The sequence below is a fragment of the Arvicanthis niloticus genome, chromosome 10 (assembly GCF_011762505.2).
Source record: "Arvicanthis niloticus isolate mArvNil1 chromosome 10, mArvNil1.pat.X, whole genome shotgun sequence".
Lineage (NCBI taxonomy): Eukaryota > Metazoa > Chordata > Mammalia > Rodentia > Muridae > Arvicanthis > Arvicanthis niloticus.
Genome location: NC_047667.1, coordinates 41,133,113 through 41,159,243, shown reverse-complemented (window position 1 = coordinate 41,159,243; position 26,131 = coordinate 41,133,113). Strand labels below are relative to the sequence as shown.

At 44.9% G+C, this 26,131-nt stretch overlaps 1 long non-coding RNA gene across 1 annotated transcript; it reads right to left on the bottom strand.

Annotated features, from left to right (window-relative positions):
- Window positions 1-14,769: 14,769 nt before the first annotated feature.
- LOC143443796 (uncharacterized) lies at window positions 14,770-22,860 on the bottom strand. The gene is made up of 4 exons (XR_013113087.1): window positions 22,082-22,860; window positions 21,019-21,110; window positions 20,303-20,488; window positions 14,770-15,243 (listed from the first exon to the last, which is right to left on the bottom strand). It is a non-coding gene; the product is annotated as an uncharacterized LOC143443796 (long non-coding RNA).
- Window positions 22,861-26,131: the final 3,271 nt, after the last annotated feature.

The window sequence follows — 26,131 nt, the reverse complement described above, 5'->3', positions numbered from 1 at the left end:
ACGCCACCCTCTAACGTCACCTCCAAGCACCTCAAGTCCTAGGCGTCTGCAATGGCTACAGTGGAGTTAGGCTGCCTACCTTAGCTCCTGTTTTAATGCTTTTTTTCTTAAAGATGATGATCCTGAAAAAGCTTTAACTACCTCTCTTCCTCCATATTTTTTTCTCCATTAATATATTTGTACAAACACTTCCATCCAAAATATATTTGATGGGATCTGCCAGAAAGACAATGTAACCAAAGTAAAACAAAGTCTGCCAGAGATAAAGAAAAAGGCCTTGGTTCTGAGCACAAGATGGAGCCAGGAAGGAATCTAACATATGCTGTGCCTTGGTTATGACTCCTCTGAGGAATTTCCTGGGATTGGCTAACTTAAACATCAGACGTTATTAGTCACAGTCCAAGGTGGAGGAGTCTCCTGTCAGTAGGCATGGTGAAGGTTCGGCCCCTGGTTTCAGATAGTCTTCTTATATCTTCACAGGACAGAGAGTAAGCAAGCACCAACGAGCAATTGGGAGAAGATGCAAACGGTTCATAGCACGCACATTTTTACCAAGGGTAGCTTGCAATCTGGCTCAAAGATAGGAAAAAGGGAAACGGAATAAGATACACAGTTCACAGGCTCGTGAGACAAACATGGCAATTGTTCATTCAGAACTACCCAGGTATTTGTAAGTTCTGGATGCTTTTGAATGTACCCAGAAGGCCCAACTCCTTACTGCTCACTTAGACTTCATCAGTTGCACCTCCCTGTCTGTTCATAGCACTTCTTGTCTCCTTTCTGTTCCTCAAACAAGCCAAGGTCACTCAAAGTCACCCAAGGACCCTCTAAGGCTTTTGTACCACATTTTTTTATTCTTCTAGAATGTTCTTCCCTCACATGCTTGCATATCCAGTTTGTTCTCCACATTCAAGCTTCAGCTAGAAATCTCATTTTCAAAGGCATGGCTCTGCTTCCTCTCCCCAGAATTTGTTTGTTCTTTTTCTCATAGTACCACATAAAGTATTTTTATTTGTATACATGATAATCTTTTATTATGCACTCATCCCATGTGTAAGATCATGAGCACAAGAATTCAGCTGTGCCTCTTAGAACTGTGTCTGGAACATATTAAAACCTTTAATAACTAGGAGTCCAGTTACTGAACCACATCTGGACCTCAACAAGGGGAAGGTTTTTCTGAAGGGGCCTCATTAAAGACACTGGCTGACTTAATATGTGCACCCTTGGAAGCATTTTTACAGCAGACACAGCAGACATAGAAAGCAGTTCCCAAAAAACTTAATGTCATGTGACTCAGAACAGGCTATTCTGGGGAGCCCCTAAGAGTTTCGTTTGCACTTTCTCCTAGTTCCGAGATCCTCTCGCTGCACAGAGTTTTCAGTCAGAGACTGGACTCTACATCCCTCTCCATCTGCACACACTTCTCCAACTCCAGCTTAAAAATGAAGAGTTGTCAGCAAACCAAGTGATAAACTCTCACAGCTTGCTCGGGACTAACTGTAGCCTGGCGACTGCCACACGCATGTGCTCTTCACTTCTGCTTACTTACCCAAGTCTTCATTTAAGAGGAAGAACTTACATTCGGTCCACTAGATTTTAGTCATACTACCTTCTCAGCCTGGATGGCTGTAAGTCTCCTAGAACACCTCAGTGTCCAACTAAATCCCGTCACTCTCTGAGTACAACATAAAGGTGTCCTTACTATCCACGATCTATAGGACCTGCTCCCCATGCAGTTCCCTTTCTGATTTGTCTGCTTACACTTTCCTTCCTAACGGGGCTCCAGGCACATTAGTTGCTGGCTAACTGTCAATCATGTCCAGTCTGCACCTGTCTCAGAACCTCTGTACTACTTGTGTCAGACACACTCCTCCCCAGGCTTGGTCCCTCCCTTCCTCCAGCAGCACTGTGCTCAAAGGTGTCCTCTGAGTGGAGACCTGCCCTGGACATGGTCTCTAAAGTAGCAACCTCTGCCTACCGTAGCATTTTACATACTTTGAGCCCATATTTTTTTCTCCTCTTCTATTATCACTAGGAAATTTCAAAATCTATCTCAGAAGGTGAAAAGAAATACGACTAAGCAAACAAACAAACAAACGAACAAAAGTGGCTGATGTCACAGGGAGTGAATATTCAAATTAACAAGTAGTGAAATTCTGGCCAAAGACAAGGTAAATTCCATCAAACCCAGGAAGCAAGTGACAAGGACACAAATTCATATGGACAGAGGGTTTTCTAGTAGTATCCCTAGATAACAGTGCGAATGCATAGGCTGTGAAGAGTAGCCAGCAGGGCATGGTGGAACATGCCCACAATCCTCAAAGTCTGCCATTTGAGGCAGGCTAGATGTCCTGAGTTTGTGGTCAGACTGGCTACACTATGATACCTTGACTCAAAACAGCAGCCATAGAACAGCCAAGCAATACTGCAGAAAATGGCTAAGCAAGGGGAAAGTAGAACTAATTTCCATAGCAATTAGTAAAGCTTAGAACATATTCATGCTAGAGCACAAACATGGGCCTGGGCATTTCCCAAAGGGGTAGTAAACTGAGTCTATGACTGCCACATCCCCCCCCCCCAATTGAGCTTTGAAGATTTGCTGGACACTGTGGGGGTCTAGACCACCTGTGAACTCAAGGATGGAAGCCCAAAGGAGCTTCAGCAGAAACAGGAAGCCCACAGTTGCAAACACAGCTGGAAGGAGAACAGTGGTTAACACCACAGAGAAAGTGTGGATGTGGTGCAAGAATACGATAAAAAAAAAAAACAAAACAAACCTTCTCTTGCATACAGAATACAGAATTTAGAAAGCAGGGTCTCACTAAATAGCTTTGGCTGGCCTCCATCTAACTATGTAGACCAGGCTGGCCTCGATCTCAGACATCCTCCTGCCTCTGCCTCCAGAGTATCAGGATTAAGGGCATGTGCCATTTTTGATTAAGTAAAGTCATCAGGAGATGAAGAGAAGTTTAGAATAAAATAGCTATGATGGACCAAACCCTCAAGAGCCCAACAAAAGCTGGGCATGTCACATGGTTTGTAGAGTATTTATGTAGCATGCACAAAGTCCCCTGGCTTCAGTCCCCAGCACCACATTAACCAGGCATGACAGCATGTATCTGTGGTCCCAACACTCAGGAGGTAGAGACAAGAAAATGTGAAGTTTAAAGTCATCCTTGGCTGTATAATGAGTTCGTAGCCATCTTGGGATATATGATAACCCATCAATAAATACTTGTATAAATAAAAAAAGTAAATCACAATTTTGTTTCCCAATTCCCAAGGGGCCTATTTAAGTTCAGAAAAAAATTGAGAAGAGCATAGAACTCGCACCTTTAGTCCCAGCACTGAGGAGGGAAGACAGATGGATCTGTGTGAGGCTAGCCTGTATTATTTAGAGAGTTCCAGGTTATACAATGAGACCCTGTCTCGGAAAAAATTAAACAAATAAGCAAAAGAAAACAAAACCTCAGAGCTGACCTGACCAAACTGATTTTATAACCAGGAAAAACAACAAGCTTCCTGTCCCTGTGAAACCTGCAGTGTAGTTAGGGGAGGGAAGAAAGAAAAGAGCAGAAGTACATCATGTAATGTCAGTATCGATAAGCAGTATTAAAAAGTGGAACAAACCCTGTGAAGAAACGGCTGACTGTAACTCAAGCAGGAAATAAACAAGAAAGGTTCAAAACATCTCCAGTGCCAGAAAATAAGGAAGTGCTCAAAGCTAAAAGTAGAGGGGGAAGAAAATTGATGGGAGCACACAGGGAGACACAGGATGAGGAGAACGCAGGGAAACATGACGTGAAGAGGCTGCAGTGAGGAGATATAGAAACACTGGAGCCATAAAGTAAGGAAGCCTCAATCAACCCAAGGTGCAGGCAAGTAACCAACACTCTATCTACACCGACATAGAGATGACTGGATAAGCAGGGAAATCTTAAGTAAGAAATTCCAAATAACTTGTATAGATAATGCCCTCTGAGAGAGGCAGGGCCCAGACTCTCAGTTGTGGGCCACATCTAGTGATGCTTTCAAAGACAACAGGGTGGCAAGGATGGAGAAAGAACATGATAGTTGCAATCCTGTCATCACCACCCAACAAAAGTCTCACTGTGAAAAAAACAGTCAAATCCCAGAGAGAGTCATTTTACAAAATACCTGGCTGGAAAGACAGACAGCTCAGTAGCTAAGGTCACTTGCTCTTATAAAAGATCTGAGTTTGATTCCCAACAATCACCCAGAGGACCCAGTGTGACAGAGATACTGGCACATCCAGGTTGATACACTACTATTCACAATGGCCACATTCTGAAGTCATGCCAGGTGTCCATCAAGAAACAAATTTGTGGAAAGAATGTGGAATGTATGTACAACATGAGATTTCATTCGGCTATAAAGAGGAACAAAAGCATGTTGTTTGCAGGAAAATGCAGTGAGTGCTCTTAACCACTGAGCCATCTCTCCAGCATAAATGTGCTGCTGTTGCTGAAATTGTTGCTGGTGGTGGTGGTGATTTGGGAGATGTTCTGTCTGGTCTTCATACATAGAGTCACAAGAGTGCGACAGGGGAAGTCACTTAGAAAGTCAGAGGTCAGCAACTGAGGCCAAGGTGATAGTGGCTAAGACTAAGGTCATCATCCTTAGGGATTGTTCAAGGTTCAGGATGGATTTCAAAAGTCAAAGGTCAGAGGATTTGCTAATAGGTCAGCGAGGAGACGTGAACGGAAAAGCCACACAGTCACTGATGGCATCATTCACTCAAAATGCTGGCACCAAGAAGGAGACTCCCTGATTAGTCTTAGCTTAGTCTTGGCTTAGTCTTCCTGTTGAGAAGGTATTAACACACATTAAGAATGAGGCTGGAGGGCTGGAGAGATGGCTCAGCCGTTAAAGGCTAGGCTCACAACCAAAAATATAAGAATGAGGCTGGAGGGCTGGCTCAGCAGTTAAGAACACTGGCTGCTTTTCCAGAGGACCCAAGGTAAGTTCCCAGCAAGCACACAGTAGCTCACACCTGTCCATAACTCCAGTTCGGGGTTTCTGACACCCCCTCACAGACATACATGTCAGCAAAACACCAATGCACATAAAATAAAATTATATATGTGTGTGTGCATGTGTGTATATATTAATATATGAACATATGTGAAACATTAAGGAAGGAAAACTCGGGTGATATAAAAATCCTTTAGAAATTTGCTCCGGATGATATAATTGCAGCTGACAGGGACTGAGCTAACAGCTGAAGAAGCATGTACAGTTACGTGGCTGTGGTGTAATGTGCTCATACTTACTTGTGCAACTCAGAAATAGACGTGACGACAGAGAGCTATAGGTGTGATGGACCAGGGTCAGCTTTCTGGTTTGGACACTGTGTAATAGTTAAGTGAGATGTGAGCGTGGAGGTGTGACTTGGAGACTGAAGGGAGGACACAAGGGACCTCTTTGCATTGTGCTTGTGAGTTCTTATAAATATGCCACTTTTTCAAAGTAAAAATACTTTAAGATCAATCCCCCCTCCCAGGATGAAATGACAGCAGACCTCCCAGGGAGTGCTGATGACTAAAGGGAGGTGAGTTAAAACTGTGATCTGTTTGCCACGCCCATGCAACTGGAACCAGACTGGGAACCAAGGAAGTTCTATGTAAGTTGTACATCTGAAGGAGTCATTTCACTTCTGGGTGCCACCATTACAGGCTAACAGAAACACTAGACAATAATGAGTTGGGACACTCAGAACTGAACCACACTGTGACACAGAAGTCACTAATGAAGTGAAGATGTTTAGCCAGGAATGTTACAGACATTCGAGCCATAAGAGTTATCTTCAAACATTTGACAGCGGTCACTTGAGAATAAAATTAAACTTTCACAAGATGGCAGAACTATCTTCTTAAAGAACATGGAAAGAATCTGAGTTACATTCAGGCGTCTGATACTAAAACCTTCTGAAGCACCATGGGGGATCATTTCTCACTTCAACCACTATAAGCAGAGGTGAGGAAGACTGGAAGAGCAGTGTATGCAGGATGCAGGACATTAAGAGCTCACTTATGGATGCTTCATAGGCCCTTGATAACCAGCTGCAGATGGTGAGCAAGAAGCTGGGACTCAGGAGGCTGAAGTTCAGGACCTGGGTGCAGTCTACAGTGTGAACTGGGAAAGGTTCTCTCAGCCACAAGACTGAGGAGAATCTTGAGGGCCAGTGCAGGGAAGAGAGACTGGGCCATGGAGCCAACCACCTTTATGTACTCTCCGAGCTGAGGAAGATGACACTCCAAGAAAGGAAAAAAAGATGCAACCCAGAAGCCTGTGTACTCTGCCCCCCAACCCCCATGCTTCCCCATTCACGTGATACTGCTTCCGTCTCATTCCACCTCTGTCAGCTTTACTCTTAAGTAAATAAAGACAATTTTTATCAAAGTGCAAGAGCCAAAATAGATATTTACTATGCAAACACCATCCTTTTAATTGAGTGATTCTTTTAAAACTGCACACTGGCAGCTATGCAGGATATTACTGACAATTCATGAATCTGCCAGGACATCAAGTCACCCAGCCCTTCTCCTGATGCCTGTGACGGGTGAGGGGTAGGGGAACTGAGAGGGTGGAAGGGTGGGAAGTAGCGGTGCGGTAGGGTAGAGGGACTGCAGATGTTCTTACTGCAATTGTTCTTGTCCAGGGAGGTTGTGGGGCTCCTCACAACACCCCTTCAGCCTCCCCTCCGCAGGGCCCAGCCTCCCATCCAGAGAGCAATGAATGCTCACACCATTTCACTTTGGTCCAGCTGCCAGGCTGGGGAACAGATGTTGTATTGTTAACACAAAGGAGAAAACAAACAACTCGGCTCTCTCCTGCTCTCTCGCCCTCCGCCCCCGCCCCCGCCCCCCCCCCCCCCCCCCCCCCCCCCCCGTCCTGGGAGCCCCTTGGTGAAAGGGCCCCAGACCAAGGAGGCCATGGCGTTCTCCTGGCACTGTTTACAGAGGACACGGGTTCTGTCAGCTGAGTGGAGCTGGTGTCCGGAAGATGCCCTCACTGTAGCAAGCTTTGAGAAGAGGACAATGGCCTTATTTTGCATGGGGCCCCAGTAAGGAACCTACCTCCATGATAGGGACAAAAGTGATGACCCAAGACAAGTGCCAGGCAGGGGATGGGAGTGGGGTGGGGTGGGGGAGGGCACACAGGAGGCAGAAGAAAATTGTTTATAGTTTTTTTCATTTACCTGTGTATAACAAAAAAGTAGCTTCCACTCTGGAGAATCAAGGTCAAGGGTTTATATCCAGAGCCAGTGTTCTTTCTGTAGCAACCTGACATGGCAGGACAACACGAAGTGACATACACAGCACACATTTGTATCTTATCTGGTCTCTCCATTTCCTTCTGAAGTCACTAGTATTTAATCATGGTGGCCCTACTCTGACAACCTTTTCTAATTCTAGTCACCATCTAAAGCAGTGATTCTCAACCTTCCCAATGCTGTGATTCCTTAATACATTCCTCATGTTGTGGTGACACACACACACACACACACACACACACACGCCATCCATAAAATTATTTTCATTGCTACTTTATAACTGTAATTTTGCTGTTTTTATAATTTATAAATTATAAAAATATAAAATTATAAAATTTTATAAATTATGATATATCAGTGTCTTCTGATGGTCTTAGGCCACTCCTGTAAAAGGGATCTGTAAAAGGGGTCACGACCCACAGGTTGAGAATTGCTATCCTAAAGGCCCTGCCTCTAAACACCACGGTCAGGTCAGCTAGCTGTGGAGACAGGGGTCCAGGGTAAGGATATATTGAAAGATGTTGTATATGAAGTAGCTCTGAGGAGGTGGGGGACAGGAAGTAACATTGAGGAGGTGGGGGACAGGCAGAGGGGAGGCAGGACACATGGGCTAGGAGGCTGGAACTTTCCTGATGTACCTAAGTAGCAATGGAAAGTATTCGGGAAGGAGCATGACACACAGGAAGCAGACCACAGTTCTGTGATGGATGAGTGGCAAGGGAGGGCGGGTTAAGATATTACTTGAGCAATTTAGGTCACAGACAGGAAAGCCCTGAGAGAGCATTATAAGTGGTTCAATTGCTATCAATGATGCAAATATCAACAGGGCTTAGGAACCAATTGAGTATGGAGAAAAGGTGTCAGAGAGTGATGAGTCTGTTAGTAATAAGGGTTCTGTCCCCAAGAAGGTTATGTCCATCTACTCTTCTGTGTATATATCTAAGATACAAGTAATATTAAATCTTAATATGGGTATAAGAAAATCCAACATGTTCCTGTTTTTTCCGTGTATGGCCACTCTGACAGTTTTTTTTAAAATAAGATTTACTTATTTTTTTAATGTATATGAATATACTGTAGCTGTCTTCAGATACACTGGAAGTGGGCATCAGATCCCATAATAGATGATTGTAAGCCACCGTGTGGTTGCTGGGAATTGAACTCAAGGCCTTTGGAAGAATAGTCAGTGCTCTTAACCACTGAGTCATCTCTCTAACCCTCTGGCACTTATTTGAAAAAGGCACTAGATTTTTAAAAATGTTTCTTAGCAGCCTGGTTTCGTTTTCTTAGTTTTCCAAGTCTATGCTTGCTTGCCTGTGTTTCCAGTGAAATTAAACATGGGATAGAGTGAGAGCATCATGTTTAGGGTACTAGGTAGGTGCTGATGCCCTTCAGAAAAGATGCAGAAAGAGGAGGCATGGGAAATGGGATGAGCATGAGAGACAGAATGAGCTCAGCTTTGGATGCCTGGAGTCTGAGGCATCAATGGAGACAGACACTGCCAGAAGGCAGCTGACAAGATGAGTCTGGAGCTGGAGCAGAGACAGGAACTGGACCTCATCAGTGCTCATGCGGGAGAGAGGAGTCATGAGAGGAGAGGTCATCCAGGGTGAGAGGACCATGGTGGAAGAAGAGCAGAGAGAGCCCACATGGCCTGGGGCTGAACAGGAAAGGAGCCTAGGGAGCAATCAGAGAGGCTAGAGAAAATTTGGGGAGTATTAGAGACACTAAGATCAAGGAGAATGAGAATGGAATTCCCAGACAGAGGTAATGCCCCATAGCACCAATGGTGTAGACAGACTCAAAGCAGTTAAGGGGATGGCGAGGACAAATCTGTATTACTGAACTCAACAGTATGTCTCTGGTGGCCCTGATGAGGATGACTTCTGGGAAGGAGGATATGTGGGAGGACAAACAAAGCCAATGAGATGATAACAAAGAGGTAGCACACGTGTGCACTGTTAGTGAAAGCTACAAAAGCTAGGGCAAAAGGGTCATGGGTTCAAGGCCAGCCTGGGTCACATAGTGACAAAGCAAAACAAAATGAAAATTAAAGCAAAAAGATCAATGGGAATTTAAAAGATACAATAAGCTCAATGGAAGAGGTAAGATATAAGGCTGAATAAATCTCCCAAAGGATAGGGAAAAGACAGAATGGTTGGAAAGCACCTTTTAAAAAATTTTATTTTTATGTACACTGATGATTTGACTGCTTCTATGTAGGCATATATTTTTATAGACTATTTTAATAAGGGTTCAACCTCCCCTGCCGCCCACCACCCACCAGAGGTAGTGGAAAAGAAAGATCATTAGGATTTGGAGGAAGTGGACCTGTTTAGAAATAGTTCTTTGGGATGATTCCAATCTTCATTGTTCTCAGTCCAGTCCATTAGCAAACACCAAACATGAGTCGGCAGCTGCAGCCCAGCCCACTCGGCAGATACCACAGAAAAACCAGCAAGGGCAGTTCGATCCAGAGGAAACCTCGAGGCTCTCCAACTGACCTGAATCTTCAGGAGCAGCAGAAACTGCAGGAACCTCGTGAGAAGTTCTTTGGCAACTTTCTCTCTATGAAGTCGCCACAAGCAAAGTTCAGCAACGCAACGTAAGGTGAACCAATACATGTGTGACATCAGCAAAGATAGTGGGGTGGAACAAAGCAAACCAATGCTTGAGCTCCCACTGTCTGTGGGGTCATATTTATAGTCTTTCTAAACATCATAAAGTCCTTTCACATGTTTGCTAAAGCATTTCACCTGTGTGCCCCAGCAAAACATCATTTAACATAACTGACTTCCAAAGAACCCAGAAGTTTCTACTTCATATATAGGTCTGTGTGAGGGTGTCAGATCCCCTGGAACAGGAGTTACAGACAATTGTGAGCCGCCATTCGGGTGCTGGGAATTGAATCCAGGTCCTCTGGAAGAGCAGCCAGTGCTCTTAACCACTGAGCCATCTCTCCAGCCCCACCTTTTTCTTAAATGAAGAATCAGCTAGAGTCCAAGAAGCAGAGACAGGGGGCTATAACTTTCAAACAAGTCTAAGACAGGACCCTGATTACAAAAATAATAAATATGGAATCAATTATTGTAATTGTTTCTCAGGCCAAAAGAATAAATTTAAGGGGGTCAGGTAAAGGTAAAGGTATTTGAGTTTAATCACTAAATCCCACATGGTAGCAGGAGCGAACTCTCAGGAGAGAGCTCTTTTTGTTGTTGTTGTTGTTGTTGTTTTGTTTTGTTTTGTTTTGTTTTGTTTTGTTTTTCAAGACAGGGTTTCTCTGTGTAGCCCTGGCTGTCCTGGAGCTCACTCTGTAGACCAGGCTGGCCTCGAACTCAGAAATCCGCCTGCCTCTGCCTCCCACGTGCTGGGATTAAAGGCGTGCACCACCACTGCCCAGCCAGGAGAGAGCTCTTAAGCATTGTTCTTTAACCTACACACACACACACACACACACACACACACACACACACACACACACACACACACACACGTGAGTACAAGAGCATAATCAATTTATCAGTAAAGAAAAAAATTCTATCATTCATAGACACTTGATTTCACCACTTGGAAATGTATATAGCAAGAATGTTGAATTGGGAAGAGAGATTTAGGTATAAATGCAAATAAATTAGAGAAAAGAAAAAAGTAAACAATCATTAATTATGAGATCACAGTTCATTGTTTGACTTAGCATGAACAAACAATGGTCTTCATAAGGTGAACACTGAGTAAGACTTTCACTATCTCCTCAAGAAAACAGCACACATGTGAGCCCAAAAGGGGGAGTGATTGACATCTGAAACCTCCACTGAAACAGAAACCGTCAACTAGTAAGTGTGCATCTTATTCTGCATAAGAATGGGCCACTGACAGTCCGGCAGAGACAACTAGGATTTTCAGAAGGCACTCTGCCCTCAGCACTGAACCATTTGCCTCAGAGGAAAGATGTGGGGAGAAGGGGGTCACTGCCCTCAGTTGTGTGCCTCCTGATGACCTCACCAGGCTCCAAAAGACAACTCCAAACCAATGGTTGCACAGATGACCCCGGTTAAACTAAAGAGATCACAAAACAAACCCAAAAATCCTGAGTCTAGGAAAGAAACTGGTTGGAAAAGGAGTTGGTAGGAATGGAGGGGAGACAAGATAGGACAGGAAGAGAGATTGTGATCCCACTGTATTATATACATGTACAAGATTGTCAAAGAACAAACTTTAAATTCATAAAAATTATATGCAAAGGTGAGACGGATAGCACTGAAGCAAGCAACTAATTTCCAGCCCCTTCCATGGAAGTCAGGACAAAGCTGTAGAGACACAGAATGAAATCTGCTAAATCGCTGAAGATGATAGTATCATCTCAGCAAAAACTATCAGCTAAGTAGCATAGAATATACTCCCACTAGGAAGGATCTGCTTACCTCCGTTTGCCCTATAGTCTTCCTGTAGACAAACAGATGTTAGAGGTAGTCGGGATGGTAACCAAGTCTTTTGACACTTCCACCACTCCAACTGACCTCACAAAGTAACAAGGGTAAAGGGGGCCAAGAACCCAGAGGCTTTCCCTGCCTGAGATGTTAGCCTTTGAGTTACAAATTGGCCCCCTCCAGTGGAACGAATTGTAAAGACCCACTGTGTCTCCAGACTTCCAAATGGAGGTGTCTAGCGAACAATCGTGTGTTGGCTATAAAGAGAGATCTCAGTGTGATTGATGATCACTGGGACACTGAAGGATGAGAAGTCCCAGCCCAGAGAGAATGAGATCCTTGAGAACAGAAAATGCCCAAGACACAGCTGTAAAGAACATTGTTAGCCTGAAGACGGGAAGAGCAAAGAATACCAACAGACCAAGGGAGGCCAGACAATCTCTGAATACAGGTCTTGAATGTCTAGAACTGGGAATGAGTTTCTTGATGCTTGCTGGCCTCTTTAGTGTTGAATATGTTATGCAAGGCTAATGCTCCGTGACCAAAGGAAATGGAAGGAATTACAAGTGGAGAAAGAGGAGATCAGGCACATTCAGGGTGGTGTGGCCAGAGACACCAAACCGAGACACTATTGCTGATGCCAAGAAGCACTTGCTGACAGGAGTCTGGTATAGCTTGTCCCCTGAGAGACCCTACCAGAGCCTGACCAATACAGATGCAGATGCACACAGCCAAACATAGGACTGAGCACAGGGACCCCAATGAAGAAGTTAGGACAAGGATGAAGGAGCTGAAGGGGTTTGCAACCCCATAGGAAGAACAACAATATCAACCAACCAGACCCCTCCCCCCCATAGCTCCCAGGGACTAAACCACCAACCAAAGAGTACACATGGAGGGATCCATTGCTCCAGCCACATATGTAGCAGAGGATGGCCTTATCGGGCATCAATGGGAGGAGAGTCCCTTGGTCCTGTGGAGGCTTGATGACCCAGGGTAAGGGAATGCTAGGGCACTGAGGCAGGAATGGGTGGGCTGGTGGGAGAGCACCCTCATAGAGGCAGGGGGAGCAGGAGGAGACAGGATGTTTGTGGAGGGGAAACTGGGAAGGGGGATAACATTTGAAATGCAAATAATTAAAATAACCAATAAAACAAAAAAGGTGGAGGAAGACATTAGGGCTTACCCAAGGCCACTTCCCGATTTACAGTGGAAAAACAGCTTTCTGTCTGTTTTGCCTCACCCTTTTACCATTCCCACCAGCACAGATGGGAGAACCCGGGTAATATAAGAGTTTCCAGGAAGGGTCAGCAGAAGGTCACCTATGCCTCTGCTAAGTGGACTTAGTCCAGATTAGAGCATGTGCTGCTCTGAGCCATGTGGCATAAAGGCTGGACAAATATGCACTTTCCTGAGTGCTGAGGGCAAATGTCAAGGGGACCAGGCAGTGAGCAGAAAGCCAATCATATGCTAAAAGCAAAGAGTATGGGGTGGGGGAGGGGGCATCCCCTTTTACCTACCAAGTGTATTCATCAGAGGTTAGTCATTTTACAAGGGATAGAAACTTCAGGTAGCAAAGTACCAAGCTGGGTGTCAATATATTGTTAGCTTTTGACTGATTTAAGATATCTGAAGTCTTACCAACAAAAACCACCCCCCTCCCCCTATGTTCTGGTTATACTGGGTTTTCTATAGATTCCTTCTGGATAGGATTTTACATCCATGGAGAATGGAGAAAACCATGCATACAGAAGAACCCAGGCTTTGGAGCTGGCAGCCATATCTGTGAATTGGGGATGATACCTCTGAGGATCAAGTGACTATTTGCAAAGGGGTGGCATTAGCTACCCAGCAAGTGCCCTGAGCTCTTACTTTGGGATATGTGTCTTCATTGTGAGAGCCCACAAGCCACCTTCATCATGGCTTTTCCCAATTTTGATACATTGTCCAGATTGACAATGCACACAATGGTTTTCTCTGTGCCCCATCAGTAGGTGGTGTTCTGCCATGATATCACCAAGCTATTGCACACTGGAAATTACTTGCTCTGATATTGCAACTCCTTGGATCCAAGCTGACATGCTTTTGTAACTCTCAGCCCTTTACCTAGATCCTTGAAAGACATTGTATTTCTCAGTTTCTTCAGCAAGCATGAGCAGAAGCCTGACAGGTTCCTGATCTAAATGTCCAGGAAGACTCTAGGTCTTCAGTGTAAACTCGCACTGAGACAGAGACACACACAGACAGACCCACATGCACACATGCAGGTGCCTGTGCTATCACGCAGCTGCTATGGCCGTAACTGGCAAGATAGTCCTTTTTGGCTGTTGGAAACCAGGCGTGGGCACTGTGCTTGCTGGTCTCTCTCCTTGGCACAGTGAGTGGTTCCTCATTTGCCCTTTCCCTTAGAAGTTCATGCCCTCAGGCACCAGGCTAAATTTAGCTCTTTTCGGGAACCTTTCCTGACAGTTGCACAGCTGTGGTAGTTTTGGCCATTACTCAGCCAGGGCTTGGTTTAGGGCTGCCTCCCCTCACCTAGATGCTCAGTGCTCGGGGCTGTGGTGCCACTTGTGTGATTGGTATTTTCAGTAGTGTTAAACCAACAGGATTTGCTTTGAGAATCAATCTATGCTCTTAGAAGCTGTAGCTCCTGAACCTTTGGCTCTCCTTTGTCATCTCTTTCCTGTTCTGAAACAATTGCCCACAGCTCTCTTCACTTCCCATGTGACTAAGCACTGTGAAGTAGTTTCTGGACTATTCTCCACAGACAGGATTTCAGATCCCCGAGGAAGCACACAGTTAGGTGCTCTTTTGGTTTTTTGTTTGTTTATTTGTTTAAGTATTTATTTTAGCTGTGTGTGTGTATGGCACATATCTTTAATCCCAGCACTTGGGAGACAGAGGAAAGTGGATCTCTAAGTTCAAAACCAGCTTGGTCTACAGAGTCTAGGACAGCCAGAACTACATAAAGAAACCCTGTCTCAAAATAACAAACAAAAATATTTCATTTTATCTTATTTTATGTGTGTATGCCTGAGTGTATATATGTTCATCACATTCATGCAGGAACCTGTGGAGGTCAGAAGAGGGCATCAGATCTTCTGGAACTGGAGTTACAGAGGGTTGTAAGCCACATGTGGGTGCTGGGAACAGGGTTCTGCGTCCTCTGAAAGAGTCAGCAAGTGCTTTTAACCAGTAAGCCATCTCTCCAGCACCCAGTTAGGTACTACTAACACATGCTAATTAGTGTCTACTTGTGGGTGAATTTTTCTGAGTTAACACAGAGGCTAGTGTCAGAATCTCTTGGCAGGTGGTTAAATGAGAGAAACATACACAAAAGGCTTTTTATAGGTTTAGAGGTGCTCACTTTCAAAGGCACAGAGCAGGCTACATAAATCATACTCAACCTTTTATTATTTTGCTGATTATTTTCTTCTTTTGAATACGAGCTCTGAATAAATCAACCAGTCAGCAAGCATGGATGGATCTCTGTCTTCATTCAGGTAGCTATGAGCCCTAGAGAAGTGAACAAAGGAACAATATAAGAGAATAGGAGGCCGGGCAGTGGTGGCACACACCTTTAATCCCAGCACTTGGGAGGCAGAGGCAGGCAGATTTCTGAGTTCCAGGCCAGCCTGGTCTACAGAGTGAGTTCCAGGACAGCCAGGGCTATACGGAGAAACCCTGTCTCGAAAAAACCAAAAGAGAGAGAGAGAGAGAATAGGAACTGAGGGCTGTCTTGGGGACGGCTGGGATACTACCTGAAAAGGACTCAGTAGGTCTTTATCCTTCTAAGATTTGAAGACTATATGGTAAAGCCAAACTAACCCACACAAAGCAAGATCAGAGCCAGCAGTAAATGTGGAGAGACTTTGCAGAGGAGGGAGGTTTGGGCTGACCTTGAAGTGTAGGAAGGCTTTAAGTGGATACAGGGGGAGACTTATCATCAGAAGGAACATGATGAGCAGAGGCCAGAGGAAACGACTCCTACAAGGCTCACACACAAGTGACTTGGAGGTGGCTGTAAAGAACCAACCAGATTCCAGTGGGAAATGTACATGAGGGAGGGGAGTGGACCAGATGTGGCCTACATCTGTAAGGCCTTGAAAGCCAGTCAAACCCCAGTCTCGACACTTGGTAGTATAAGAAGGCTCTGGTTAAAGAAGAATCTTGTCCTTTTTTTTCTTCTAGAAATGATAATAAATGATCTCTTATTCAGATTCACCCTCATCTTCATCTTTTCTTTCTAGATAACTGGGTCAGGATGTACCACAAGACCAAAGCAAGGGTCCCCTGAACAATGAGACCCCTGGTGTGTATGTTTTGCCATGAAGTGCCCTAGTCATATCTGGGTACAGATTCCCATGCAAAGAGCCAACTTCTTGGAGATGGTTGGGTCATCAAAGAATATGGCTTAAAGAGATACCAAGATGAAAGGCTATGCCCTGGATTGAAAAGAAATAAATGGAGATACTCCTGAGTGGTCACTGTCCTCACACATGACTGGGGCCAATGGCCCTGGTGTCGTTGCTGCCACACTTGCTGACCACAGAAAAGGTCAGTTTTAAGGATTTTTCTGACAGGTCACATGAAGAAACTGCTCCTTTGGAACAGCTATTTACAAGGAGAGCAAAGCTCCCTGCAAAACTAAAGGTTAGTATAGGATCCCCAGTAACTCTTTAAACCAAAGCAAACATGCAAGCAGGCCTTGTTTGCTCTGCACAGGGCTTGTCTCCTGCCCTCAGTCACCTGATTTCCAAGGCTCCTGGTTGATTTCCTCCTGGGGTCAAAGATGAGAACAGGTAGCTGGTGCTCAAAAGATGGTGGATACAACTATAAGAGGAGTAGGGGTTTCATTGTGGTTCTGTTTTTAAATGGTGAGATTGTTGCTGGTTTGGAGAAGGTCAAGAAACTTGATCAGGGGCTAGAGAGACTGACTACCAATTAAGAACACTGACTTCTTTTTCAACAGACTAGAGTTTGGCCCCTAGCACCCCTAAGGTGTCTCACAATTGCCTGTAACTCCAGCTCCGGGACATTCGCTGTCTTCTTCTGGCCTCAACAGGCACCTTCCTTCCCTCCAAAACACATGCATATACATAAATAACAACAAGATAATAATCTTTTTAAAAAGAAAGAAGCTTGGGCTGGAGAGATGGCTCAGCGGTTAAGAGCACTCACTAGCTGCTCTTCCAGGGGTACTGGGGATCAGTACAGTACCCACATAGCAGCTCACAACTGTCTATAACTCCAGTTCCAGGGGATATCACACCTTCACACAGATAAATCTGCAATCAAAACACCAATGCATATAAAATAAAAGTTAGTAAATTTAAAAAAAGAGAGAAAAAGAGAAAGAAAAGAAAGAAGCTTAATCAAGCTGGGAGTGTAATTCAGTTGGAAGAATGTTTGCCTAGCACACACAAAGCCCTGGTACCATGTAAAACTGGGTGTGTGATTCTGGCAGTTAAGAAATGGAAGCCAAGCCAGGAATGGTGGTGCACACCTCTAATCCCAGCACTCTGCAAAGCAGAGGCAGGAGAATCTGTAAAGGCCAACCTGGTCTACATTAAAAAAAAAAAAAAAAAAAAAAAAAAAAAAAAAAAAAAAAACGAACGGGAAATCACAAATAAGCTGGGCGGTGGTGGTGCCTTTAATCCCAGCACTTGAGAGGCAGAAACAGGTGGATCTCTGAATTCAAGGCCAGCCTTGTCTACAGAGTGAGCTCCAGGACACCCAGAGCTACACAGAGAAACAGTGTCTTAAACACACACGAACACACACTTTAAAAATTTTGATCAGGGAAATCCCCAAAGAATGTAAATCTGGAACACTTAGAACCTTCGGCAGAAGAAACGTACTTCTGTATTAGTAGATGTGGAAACAATACCAAATCTATAGAGATCCAGATATCCAGCATATTTAAAACAGCTTCTTGGTGTTTCTCCTTCAACCTTCCTTACCTTCCAGCCTCTAAGACAGGCCTCCTCCCCTGAGTCATGCCTGTTTGTGTAACCCCTAAGTGACCTGCCCTATGGAATTTGCAATCTTGCTTAGGGCACAGTATGAGTATGATACATACATACAGCAAAGAAAATAGTGCAGGCCATATGTAAATGCTAAGGAGTAAGTGACATTTTAAAAATGCAGGGTAGGGGTGGAACAAGCTTGTGTGGCTCAGAATATACAGTGAAGGAGACCTTGCCCATAATCTGAAGTTCTTAGCCTGACTTCCTGTTCTTTTCTGAGCCCGAATCCACCATCTTTCCCTCCTTACCGCCTAGGATCCATTTCTGCAATCAAACTGGCTCGTGCCCATGTTCCTCTCACACAGCTGTGTGTTCCGTTTGCTTCATGTTGTCTGCCATTGAACATAACTTCTGTCCTCTCTCCTCTTCCAATCCTAGTCATGTTCCAGCTCTGGCTCATGTTTCTCAAGAACCTTCCCGGCACGTGCCCTCACTCTCCCTGAACCCTCAGCAGGCGATGCCCAGAACTCATGGCCTGGAAGGTCTTCTTCCCATCCCTGCACAATCTTGCAACAGTTTCTTTTTTAAGACTTATTTTACTTTTATGTGTATTGTGTTTTGCCTGCATGTATGTATTTTACCATGTGTGTGCCTACACTCTCAGAAGAGGGCATCGGATCTCTTGGAACCGTAATTACATATAGTTATGAGCTGCCATGTGGGTGCTGGATACTGCACCTGGTCCTCTGTAAGAGCAGCCAGCGTTCTTAAGCACTGAGCACTCTCTCCAGCACCTTGGGACAGCTTCATAACTTGGACCCTTCTTGACTTTTGATCTCTTTGTGTATCATCCCTCCAACTACTTCATGCACTCTATGAGAGGTGGCATTTTATATCTCCTCCAGCATCTAGCTCGGGGTCTAACATGTGATCGGTGATGACCAATAGCTGTTTGTCAAAGGAATGGCACTAGAAAACATTTTAAAATGTTTGTTTTTGTTTATTTTGGGGTTGTGCAAGCATGCAGGGGGCAGAGCATATGGAGGTCAGAGGGCAATTTCCCTGAGTCAGTTCTATCTTTCCGATACGTGTATTCTGAGGATCAAACTCAGATCATCAGACTTGGCAGCAAACACCCTAATCTACTGACCCATCTTACAAGCCTCAGAGAATGTCCTAATGTTTAACTCTGTTTCTTCGTTTGTCCCACCTAAATGAGTAACGGGGAAACAATATTTGTGGAGGGTCTACATTGGGTACTTGGTCAGCATTTTCTGATCATGGTGTCCCTTAAATTGTATCTCCTTCAGACAGGCAAATATCTTCAGTGTATGTGCTATGAAAGTGGGAGTCTAAGACTTTGCTCACCTGTTCAAAATCTGCAACAATTGAGATGGAGTTGGGAGGTAAACCCTGGTGTGTCTGGCTGGGAATACCTCTCCTGCGTTTTCTTCTGCATGTGTGCATGTGCTAAGCTCCTCTGTGCTGCCTCCATCTGGAGACCCACCTTCGGGACTTCGCTGAGTTTCTTCCTGATAGCCCATTATATGACTTCACACATCACTCTGAGTACAATCCCTCCTTTAAAGCTACCTTCAAAGACACTTCCTGGAACCCATTAGGTGTTTTATTTTCATGAAAACCCCCAACATTTCTTTCTCTTAGTCTCAAAACTTCCTTGTACCTTTTTATACCTATGATACCTCACTTGTCTTTGATGGTCCAGGTGAAACGAATTGAAATTCACTGTAGAATTCTCCTTCTACAGTGAATTTTTCTGTGACCCTATTCTGTAATAAAATTGGACATTCCCATTTCTGAGTCCCATGGCTCACTGCCTCTTTCACACACTAGAACTCCAAGCTGCTATACTTCTGCATGTGTGGTCAGTGTGTTACATCACCATTAACATGAACGCTTAACTAAGTGTTTTACTTGATATTAGGAAGGATGGCTATGAGGGCCAATGGTGATAGGAACTTTTTAATGCCCTGTGTATCATCTAAGGACCAGCAACACACACATGGTTCTTGAATGACAGATACATCACTTAGGTGGTACATGACCATGCATCTAAAGATTTTAGTGCTTTCGCCTGAAGGCAGGCAGCAATAAAGGAATGAGAACTAGGATCTAGCCCTATAGACACACCAAATCTACACACACACACACACACACACACACACACACACACACACACACACAGTCTCTATCTCAACAGTGCTCAAGGCTAGGATCAGCTGCCAGCCTATGAAGTTTTTTAGAAGCCATTACGTGGGCAAGAGTCTGAGGAGCAAATGTTCTGTCCCATTCTGTCCTGAAGGCAGAGCCTGGACTCTAATTTTACACTCCAAGTTCTTTGCAAAGACCTAAAACCCTCCATTTTCTTGTTCCCTTTTAGCCTTTTAGTCCTCAATCTTGCTCTTCTTTTCCCCTCCTTTCCTCCTTGGACCTGTCGAGGTGCCTGAGGCTAAAAGTAACTGACGCCCCAGCTACAGAAGGGAAGGATTGCTTTTATCATTACCAGACTCTGAGGAGGCAACGAGAGGACTAGGGTCAGTCAGATCCAAAGAATTCAGGAGCTGGGACCCCAAGGTGTTTCTCACCTTCTCTTTCATTCCTGACCTTATCTCTTCAGTCCGAAAGATGGCATTGTCTGTCCCTGTTATGAGCAGGTCTCTAGCAGCCTTCTTGATTCTTGTGTTCCTCAAAGAACAGTGTTCATGCAGACACAGCAATCGGTCAAACATCCAAGAGTTTAAGTACAGCAAGCAGGGAAGCAAGGAGACACCCTTGAGAAATACAGCAGACCAAACCAAGGCATGAGGTCTTATACTTCTCTTGTTCCCTCCCCTGTGCCACCTCCAGAGTAGGCCTCTCCATTAAAGGACCAGGCTTTTCTCAGAAACCCACTGTACTTAAATTTTACTCTAAATAGAGTAAACGATGCAAAAACAAATATAAAGGTTTAAGTAGCCCTAAAGCTGAAATAGTATGCTAGGAAAAATTGGCTAATAGCACTGTGGGCATGCTCCCCCACTGAGGAGGTTTTGAAGTTGGTTTGATCTGACCTAGTTAGAGTTGACTACACTATCTATTGTTCTGATGAGACAGGCTGACTCTATGACAGGTTTCAAATTGGCAGTTCAGGAGATTTAAGCCTAAAAATCCAGGCTTTAGACAGCTAGTCAGAAACTCCCTGCCATCAGAAACTGTCCCACTACTTGGTCTGAAGCAAGGATAATGGGTCAGCAGTTTCTAGGCAGCCTCCACACTCGCCATGAAATGTCCTTAGAGATAGAGTAAGACAAAGTCCACCTACCCTGGAATTCCCCTAATGTGCTTTAAATCGGTCCCGCGAGCTCACTTGGTTGTCTCTCTATCTTGGTAATAGGAGACCCCAGCATGCTGGACCTACAAAATAAAACACTCTTTGCATTTATATATCATTTGAGTCTAGGGTATCATCCTTCAACAAATCATGGACCTCTTCCCTGCTCACAATATTCTCAGTCCTTCCAGAGTCCAGCTGATGAACCCCAAATCTGAGACATCTGACTCTTGAGCCCTTTCCTTAAGAATAGCTAGTTCTCATCTACACCCCCATTCTTCTGCCTGGTGCTATTTCTAAGAACACCTAATATCACAAGAACTCTGCTGCAGGGAACTGAGGAACACACTGCTGCTATAGGAATGGCCTTTGCAGAGCTCATGGATAAACATTTGTTTTCTTTAGCATCAAAAATACATCCTAGCCAGGTGTGGAGTACATACTTTAATCCCGGCATATGGGAGGCAGAGGTAGGCAGATCTCTATGAGTTGTAGGCCAGCCTGGTCTACATAATTGAGTTCCGGGCCAGTCAGGGCTACATAAAAGAACCTTGTCTCCAAAGCAAACAAAACATGCACCCACTTAGTTTTGAGCCTTGGTTCCAGTTGTCAGGTAGCTGGCTGATGCTCTTTCCCAATGGAAGCTTCTTGGTCAAGGGTGGGGACAGGTCCAGAGAGACAGTGAGCAGAGAGATACAAAGCATCTTTCTATGCCCACCTCTTTTCCCAAGTATTCTGCTCCACACTGTCCACAGATCTCATCAGGGGAGTCTGTTTCTTCTGCCTTCCTGATGTGTGGGTAGGTGGAGGTTGGATGAGGATGTGTCAGTTCTCGACGCGAATTCATTATTAACTCTAGCTAAGAATGTTGCCTGAGTCTTGGAAAGCAAGTGCCTGTTCTCGAAATGTTGACCGCTGCTTTAAGGGATCATTTTCATGACAAATACTCAGAACAGAATATCAGTGGATCGAATATCAAATAATAGATGCTGTATGTCATCGGCAGAGATAGAGACAAGAATAGTCACTGAGGAAAGAACAAAGGAAAACTCACCAAAGTGCCAGCCAGAGAGGGTGTCTCTAAACTGCAGAATTGGGGTGCCCTTCCTTGTTTCTGTGCCATCCAGTTGTTTACTGTGAACAAGCATGGATCTTAGCTTAGGTGGGAGGAATCATCTTTCAAGACTGTTTTCCAAATGCAGAATACGTTTCCTCACGACAATGCCTTCGCATGAGGAAATCTCAACGAAAGTTGAGAGACAAACACAACGACTCATATCTGTAATTCCAGCACTCAAAAGGCTGAGGCAGGATTGCCACAAATTTTAGGCCAGCTTGGGCTACTTAGTGAATTCCAGACCAGCTTGAACTATGTAGTAAGACCCTGTCTCAAGAAAAAACCCTAATGGAATATAAGAAAACCCAAGAAGAAGGAAGAAGGGGTGGGGAGGGGAAAAAACTAGGCAGTTTTTACAAAGGCCTTCAGCTACTGCTAGCCTGAGACACAGGCTCCAGTGAAGATCTTAACTTTAATTGAGGACAGAAGGTGAGTTGAAAGCCACATGAGAGAGATTGTTCGGACACTCAGGTCTGCAGGAAGCAAGCTCAGAGACAATCCCAGGAGGCCAAGGGCTCCACAAGCACAGGTTACCACCCAGAACTTGCTCCAGAGATGCTTGGGGAGTCAGAGAAAAGCCAATTAAAGAAGCCAAAAAAGGAGCTATCTGATACAGCATGGAATGGGCCCCAAGTCCAGAGCTGGCAGGTTTCCAAGACAGGTCAGCCCCCAGCTCAGCTCAGAGACTCCTTTTCCTCCTACAGCTCCAAGCTTCCTACTCATTGTCTGACTACATTCCTAACTGTCCTTCTGTCTCTCTTATCTCCCTCCTCAGCCTCCAGCCCCCACCCCACACCCATTGCATCACCCTGAACTGAGCTTGTTTCCCCAGGGCCTGCAGCTGTGGCCTGCTGCCCTGGTGACAGTCACACCCCAGCTTTGGAAAGGGAACTAATTTATGAGGTCAGAGAGGAAGCTAGGGTGAGGCATGGTGGGGGCAGGGCAGACACCAGAGCTTGTGTTAGACTCCAGGAACAGCAGAGAGTGAGCATGCCCATCCCCACACCACCCACACCCCCATACGTCTGCTGTCTCCTGAGGAACTCTAAGGTAGGGACTAGAGGGTAAGGTTTCTGAGGAGAGAAGCAGTCAGAATACAGGAGAGAAAAGGGCAGGTGTAGAAATGTGGTGATAGACCAAGTTTAGCACTTGGGAGACAGAGGCAGATTCTAGGCCAGCTAGTGCTACATGGTGAAACCCATCTCAAAATAAGTAAAGTGTGGCTAATCTCATGGGGAAAACTGCCCATTTCCCCCAACCCCCATCATCCTGTAGAGTCCTCAGGAAATGATAAAGAATAATGACAGGTAGTTTAAAGAAGTTTAACTGCATACATAAGAGCTGTGTGTGTGTGTGTCCTGCAGGAAAGGCAGACTGAGTCTGTGTGGCGGGTGTGGGTGCAACCAGAGCGCTCTCTCTCTCTCTCTCTCTCTCTCTCTCTCTCTCTCTCTCTCTCTGTGTGTGTGTGTGTGTGTGTGTGTGTGTGTGTGTGTGTGTATGCGCGTGCATGTATGTTTTCTTTTGAAACAGGGTCTTCTAGCTCCAGAGGCAGAGGCAGAGGCAGGTAGATCTCTGAGTTTGAGGCCAGCCTGGTCTACAGAGCAGTTCCAGGACAGTCAGAGCTACACAGAGAAACCCTGTCTCAAAACAAAAACAAAAACAAAAAATGATTTTTTAAAAAAAAGAAAAAAGAGGGCCTTTTTATATGCCCCAGGCTGGCCTGGCCTTAAAGTAACTCTTCCTAGGCTACACAGTGAATTGAAGGCTTGCTCAAGCAACCTAATAAGAACCTTTCTCAAAATCAAAACAGGACTGAAGACCTGGGTAACACAGTGCTCACCTAGCATATGTGAGACCCCACACTCAGGATCCAGAAACTAAATCCCTAGCTAATTAAAGTTAAAGATTCAGGGGAGTTCATCAAGTCTTAGAGGATTCAGAGCCATTATGATTCTCAGCTGGATATGATACCATCTGCTCTTTGGTCTTTATTGTCCCCAAATTTTCTTATAGAAAATTTGATCCATATATGATAAAAATGGCATCTTGGCAAATGTAACCTGTCACCCACCATCTCCATGGCAATGACACATCTGCTGTGGCAGCACATTGTACCAATAAGAACACAAACTTCAGAACCAGGCACTTGGCAAATGCCTGGGAGAAGTTTTAGCTGGGCAAACATCTGTAAAGCAGGCAGACCAGGCTCTGCAGTGCACAGTTGTGAGAAACAATGAGAGGGTCTACATTCCCTGCTGAAGCTCAGTGCCTGGCATGTACTTGGCACTCTGTAGGTGTGCTTGTCGGGTTTTGTCAGCTTGACACAAACCTAGACATATCTGGGGAGAATTAATCTTAGCTGAGAACACGCCTCTATAAGATTGGCCTGTAAGCAGCAAGTCTATAGGGAATTTTCTTAATTAGTGGTTGGTGTAGGAGGGCCCAGCCCATTGTGGATATGCCTTAGACAAGTGGTCCTGGGTGGGGTGTCTAAGAAATCAGGCTGAGCAAGCCATAAGGAGTAAGCCAGTAAGCAGCACTCCTCCATGGCCTCTGCATCAGCTCCTACCTCCAGGTTCTTGTCTTGCTTCCTCCTCTGACTTCCCTGGATGATGGACTATAAGCTGTAGGATGCAATAAACCATTTCCTGCCCACGTTGCTTCCAGTCATGATGTTCTATCACAGCAATAGACAACCCTGACAAAGACAGTAGAGGAAGGCTGCTGTTATCCTATCAGAAGTCAGCTCTCTACAGTACTTCACTCCAAATACAGCTATTGTGAATGGTGGGTTGACTAGGTCTATACCACCCCGAATGAGCCCAGTCCTGTCTAGTCTCAGAAGCATTAGTGCAGTGATAAATCATGCCTCCGAGAACAGAGTCAGAACTACGGTATGGACTGTGGCTCAAATTCTACAAGCTGCTTTTAAACCCTTTAAGTAGGAGGGAGGTGTCTGTCATTCCACTCAGAAAATAGAGGCTGGAGGTTTAGAAGTTCAGGGTCATTCTCAGTTATAGGTTGACTTTCTGGCCAGCCTGGGCTAATGAGATTCTGTCTCAAATAAACAACAATAAGAACAAAACCCACATGAAACACATATCTTTAATATTTCAGTGTCCACAGGCGGTTTCTCTGGAAGGCGGCCACTCTCACTCATTTGCATATCTTCTATGGCTGCTGTGGTGTTTCAGTGGTAAAGCTAAGTAGGTGCCCTAGAGCCCCCGAGGTTGACAAAGCTTAATATCCTTTTTGTCCCTACAGGAAAGATTGGTCAGTCCTCCATTAAGATCAATAGGTCAATGCCAGCCCAGACTGAGACAATTTTTTTTTCCTCAGTCACCAGAAAGTCCTCACCAGCACACACACTCTCTCCTTGGCTTGTTCATCAGGATGTTGTTAACACCAGCTGGCCTCCACTGTGGAAAGCGTAAGACAGGATTAGGCTGTAAAATATGACTGTTATTTTCTGAGCAAGCATGGGGTGGGGGGTGCAATTCCAGTCACCCCTACTGCAAACCGCTCAATGTACTCTTTGTTCTCCCGGCCCTTGATCTCTCATTCTTATTACAATTTCTCAGGGCCTGCTGTGTCCTATTTGAACTGGCTCAGCCAGGGGGGAGAGGGGTGGGAGAAAAGAAAAAAAAAAAAAAAAAAGAGTTGGGCTTTGTCCACACCTTCAATCGGACTGGAGAGAGATCAGAAGGAAGAAAATGAGGAAGAAGAAACATTAAAATAAAACTTACTTAGTGTTGCCTGTATTCCAGGCACTTGGATGAAATATGGTAACCGTCCTCATTATTGTTACCAGGACCAAAGACAAGCTGAGGAGGAGATGGTTTATGTGGCTTCCACTTCTACATCACTGTTCAACATCGATAGAAAGTCAAGGCAGGAACTCAAACAGCGCAGGAATCTGAAGGCAGGAGCTGATTGATACAGGGACCACGGAGGGATGCTGCTTACTGGCTTGTTCCCCACGACTTG